Genomic DNA, 6,605 nt, shown 5'->3' with positions numbered 1-6,605 from the left:
AACTCTACCTTATGTACGATTAACTGCTGATCGATACATTAATATTAAAACACACACACATAATTGCAAGGGCTATGACCAACACACACCATGGATTAGTAAAGCAGTTCACTATACACCTCATATCTCAATACACACTACGACTATGTATGACTACGATACAGTCACATATTATAATAGAATATAGCTTAGGAATATTATATTTGCGAGTATTATTATTATTTGTCAGTGCTTAGTAGACAATAAACCATAATTATAACTGAAATGGAATCCTAGTAATTTAAATATATTATTTAAGATTCTGATATTTACATATCTGCCCCTAACCTATTTATATCTATAGGATCCTACGATTCTCCCTGAATATATTATATTTAACTGCTCGTCCCCCCGATCATGATACAAAGTTTTTTTATTTATTGGTAATAATGCTACATAAGGTTACACCACAGCCGTCTCAATCAACATTCGCCAAACACCCCGCACCAGCACCTACGCAATGTGAGACGTAGATTATTCTAATATTTATAGGAAATTAAATAGTTTATATGAAACAAAAAGACACGATATATAAAAAGTATTTTCAATTATTAAAATAATATTAAGGTTTACAATAAATATTTACAAGGTTCTTACTTATCCATTAAATGGATTATAAAATTGTATCATTATCTGAGTAACATATATTTCTCGGTATTTCGTCATCTTTCTAGGTAATAATATATAAAAACGTATATGATGCCTCATCCATATTATATATCCAACGGTATATTAATTTTCATATCTCCTTTATACTTTCGAACCAACGGATACATTATGTATCAAACAACGTCTTGATCAATTGTTATGTAATACATCTGAGAAAAACAACATTCATCAAGACTAGTCATGCATCTACATGTTTGTTTGCTAATAAAACCTTAACTATTGTTAATCAACAATATTGATATATTTTAAGAACGAATGAGAAAAACATACATGTAAAAGCCATTATCACTTGTGTAATATTTATTTTTTACATTATGTATCACACCTACCATATTATTATTACACAATATATACCCCTCTTGATCACTAATCCTTAATCATTACCTATCACTTATTCAGTATTCTTGATCCCTTGATCCTCTGATCTCGTGTTCTATATTTTTCATACCTGTGCATGAGAAAACACATACACGAACGCGCATACAACAACTTACATATTATCAATAACCTGACCGACATATATATATATATATATATTAATTCATGCATGTACACGGGAAAAACACACAACATTACCAGTCACAGTCACCACCAACGAAACACTCTCAAAAACATATTTTTTCACGCTTACATATGAGAAAACGCATGTGTGCTTGCACATCAACAACTTACATATCACTCAAGTGGCCGATGCGTATATTTTATCAGCACATACGTACAACAGTCATATCACTTGTATAATATTTTTATTTTACCGTCATACACACACAGGCATATAACACCACCGCCATATATTATTGTATAAGTTATAATATCGGAAAATTAAGAACTATTAACAATATCTCTCATTTCAGCAGATACTTTATGCGGTTTATTACCTAAATTTAGAAATATACAATAATTAACGGCACATCTGTAGTACCTATCTTACCAACATCTTTATCAATTTAACAATTAAAAATTTTCATATTATTAGTCATTTTCCATACAGGCTCATGCTACAATGTGCATACATGTGGGAACATACATACATTCCTGTTATTGTATGTTTATATACACAATACTATCAGGCTAACCTATCCTGAATAATATTACAGATACTTATATTTTTAATCAATCATACATACATTGAAATATTGTATGAGATTACATTAGACTAAAATCATAGCTTATATATACATACATGGATTATAGGTATATACGAGAAAAAATAAATCTCTTTAACTGTTATTATTGTTATTATTATTCGTCATGTGTAGTGAGAATTATAATATATATATATATATATATATATATAACAATAAGTAAAAAAAAAAATAATACTAAAAACTATTATCAACCCATCACTTAGTTCTATAGTTACCTACATGGATACGCGATACCTAGTATGATATTATGAAAACCCACATTAAATCATATATACATATTCGATATTACAAACGCCTAAACATATTTTATAGTTAACATAACTATATATACATATAAACATTCATATATATATATAGGTACACATCAATAAGTCATCTACATAATATAGGCATACACATATATTACTTACATAGTATGCACACACTTGTATACCTATATCCTTACATATTTGATATTCTTATATATTTAAACAGTATTCATACATACATACATACATACATAGACTCGATTATTTCAAATAATAATTCACATAAAATATTTTCGGTATATAATTTATTCAATACCTGGATTCTTTAACATATATTAATTATTATATATTTACATTAGATAGGTACATGAAATATATCACAACGTCGCCGTGGATACTGATGTAACGATATCCAATATACAACAATTAAATGCAATATAGTACCTGATCATATATTATAATTTACTCATTTTTTCGTTAAATACGTAGGTAGAATTTATGCAGAAACCTAAAAATATACTCAACAATGTGAATACACATTAAAATGTACTGATTTTGATAAAAAAAAAAAAAAAAAAACATTGCTGTCTGTGTGTAAATACAGAAATCTTGCTAAAATAAGTAAAAATATCAAAATTTCAATAAAGCATATTATGGAAACATCACAATATTTTAGTAAAAAATGGGCAAAAATATCATAATTTCATTAAATAATATGTAATATTATAAAAAATATCATACCCATGTCTAGTTTATTACCATCAAAGGCATATATACAGTTTAGTTATTAAATGTATCTAAATGCATGACCATCACTATAACGAGTCATTATTACAAGTCTCAACATCCGAAACATATCGTTGCACTATAATATAATAGTTAATACATACATACATGCACACACATACACACGTACATACATTTGCATACATATTTACTTAAACAGCATTCGTGCATACATATAGACGCGATTGATTATTTCAAATAATAATTTATATAAAATACTTTCGATATATACCTATTTTATTTAATACCTGAATTCTTAAACATATATATTAATTATTATATATTTACAGTAGATACATGAAATATATCACAACGTCGCTGTGCATACTAATACTACAATTAAATGTAATATAATACCTACAAAATCATATTTAAATTCCATGGTATTCGATAATGAGAAAGATAATATTATATTATAGTTATTTTCATCACATATTAGCAAAAACAAAATAAAATGTACCTACGTCAAGCTGTGATAATCTTTCACTTATGATATCATATAGTAAACCATATATATTTCAATTATTTTTAACGCATATCTTACACAGATGGCCCAGCAAAATAATAGGAGTTAATTATTATTTATACAGTTATATCTATACTACATGGATGCTTATCACTGATACTTTTCATGTATTAGGTATTCTATATGCTTACTTTGTAAAATAATCATGGAATCGCTTGTATATTACCTTCACAAGCTTGGAAATATATATATATATATATTTTTTTCTAGTGAAAATTGATAAAAATACCTTAATTTCTCCCAAATTATTATATTAGGTATATTAATGTCGATAAAATCTTATACAAATATAATTTCTATGTCAAGGACATGTCTAAAATATCGAAAATCTCAATAATTACATATAACTATAGTCTGCAAATCATTCCATCAATCATATCGCATTAGATATATTTCAAGTTTTATGACTCATTCATTATATTATGTTAAAACATGTAAACATTTCATAAATTCAATAAAAATGTGTTCAATTATCATAATCTCACTGTAAAAATAGGTATATATAACTAATACATTACCTTTAAAAACCGGTATTTTCATAGATACTTTTGCTAAAAGTTATTATTTTTATTTAAACATCATAAAAACTGTATTCATAGAGCCTCACTCGTCAGCTATATAATATAATATACCTATACTCTCATTACAATCTTCACTGATTTTCATCATTATACCTGTCTTGAAATACACAAATCTATAACACGTCGATCAAGACCACTATATTTTTATGATTTTCCATCAATGTAACATAGAAATCATATATTTGTCTCCAATTATCGCTAAATACATGAGGGTATTTATGCTGAAACCATACCCGTTCATCTATTTACTTCACAAATAATGTAAAACACACGTATATTACCATCACAAGTTAGGATATATCTTGCCATCTCTAGTAGATATTAAATAATTAGTCATAGTTTGGTTTTATATAGGTATAAAATAATAATAATATAATATTATATTTTTATATTCGATCGTACATATACATACTGATCATAAATATAAACATATTTATACTCCAACACATATAGACACTATTCAGATCTTGATAAAACTATCTGAATAAGACGATACGTATATATTAAAAATCTCGCAAAAATGTATAATTTCAACAGTCTACAATGCTGATATAAATATAGTTTTTATTGTATTTGACTTTACTCTAAATAATTGATAGGGACACATATTTGTATAATAATATCATATTTTCAATGAAAATATATACAAACTTCATATTCGTATTAAAAAATCATATTAGATGCATCCACATGAGAAATATTATATTTCTGTAGTTCTCATAAACATCAGCATATTTATACCTCAAATATAAACTATTTTCATACTAAATCCATATACAAATATCGTAATTTTATTAAAAACACATATTATAATTATTATCATTATCATCATAAACCGTTATACATAATATGATGATTTCATACGTTAACTGTTTAACTCAAGATACATTAAAGATCATCCAATTCATAATTAACATTCGTACGGTTCGAATTCAGAAATCACAATCACTCGCATACGTGCACGACTATATTTCCCCCCTCCACCCCTCCACTAGGTTAGGTTAGTTTCCTGTAGGTTAGACTAAAAAAAAAAAAAACAAAAAAAATACAAAAATTAAATTAAAGATTACTTCATCTACACTCTGTGAACGATGAAGTAATGAGTCATAATGGATCTTGACCTTTAATACGATTAAAGATTACTTCATCCTTCACAGAGTGTAGGATGAAGTAAAGAGTCATAATGGATCATGACCTTTAATTTAATTTTTGTATTTTTTTTGTTTTTTTTTTTTTTAGTCTAACCTACAGGAAACTAACCTAACCTGTCCTAACCTAACTGTTTAAATATATAAGAATATCAAATATGTAAGGATATAGGTATACAAGTGTGTGCATACTATGTAAGTAATATATGTGTATGCCTATATTATGTAGATGACTTATTGATGTGTACCTATATATATATATGAATGTTTATATGTATATATAGTTATGTTAACTATAAAATATGTTTAGGCGTTTGTAATATCGAATATGTATATATGATTTAATGTGGGTTTTCATAATATCATACTAGGTATCGCGTATCCATGTAGGTAACTATAGAACTAAGTGATGGGTTGATAATAGTTTTTAGTATTATTTTTTTTTTTACTTATTGTTATATATATATATATATATATATATTATAATTCTCACTACACATGACGAATAATAATAACAATAATAACAGTTAAAGAGATTTATTTTTTCTCGTATATACCTATAATCCATGTATGTATATATAAGCTATGATTTTAGTCTAATGTAATCTCATACAATATTTCAATGTATGTATGATTGATTAAAAATATAAGTATCTGTAATATTATTCAGGATAGGTTAGCCTGATAGTATTGTGTATATAAACATACAATAACAGGAATGTATGTATGTTCCCACATGTATGCACATTGTAGCATGAGCCTGTATGGAAAATGACTAATAATATGAAAATTTTTAATTGTTAAATTGATAAAGATGTTGGTAAGATAGGTACTACAGATGTGCCGTTAATTATTGTATATTTCTAAATTTAGGTAATAAACCGCATAAAGTATCTGCTGAAATGAGAGATATTGTTAATAGTTCTTAATTTTCCGATATTATAACTTATACAATAATATATGGCGGTGGTGTTATATGCCTGTGTGTGTATGACGGTAAAATAAAAATATTATACAAGTGATATGACTGTTGTACGTATGTGCTGATAAAATATACGCATCGGCCACTTGAGTGATATGTAAGTTGTTGATGTGCAAGCACACATGCGTTTTCTCATATGTAAGCGTGAAAAAATATGTTTTTGAGAGTGTTTCGTTGGTGGTGACTGTGACTGGTAATGTTGTGTGTTTTTCCCGTGTACATGCATGAATTAATATATATATATATATATATGTCGGTCAGGTTATTGATAATATGTAAGTTGTTGTATGCGCGTTCGTGTATGTGTTTTTCTCATGCACAGGTATGAAAAATATAGAACACGAGATCAGAGGATCAAGGGATCAAGAATACTGAATAAGTGATAGGTTAATGATTAAGGATTAGTGATCAAGAGGGGTATATATTGTGTAATAATAATATGGTAGGTGTGATACATAATGTAAAAAATAAATATTAC

This window comes from Metopolophium dirhodum, unplaced genomic scaffold (assembly GCF_019925205.1).
Source record: "Metopolophium dirhodum isolate CAU unplaced genomic scaffold, ASM1992520v1 scaffold4, whole genome shotgun sequence".
Lineage (NCBI taxonomy): Eukaryota > Metazoa > Arthropoda > Insecta > Hemiptera > Aphididae > Metopolophium > Metopolophium dirhodum.
Note: the sequence above shows the minus strand (reverse complement) of the source record.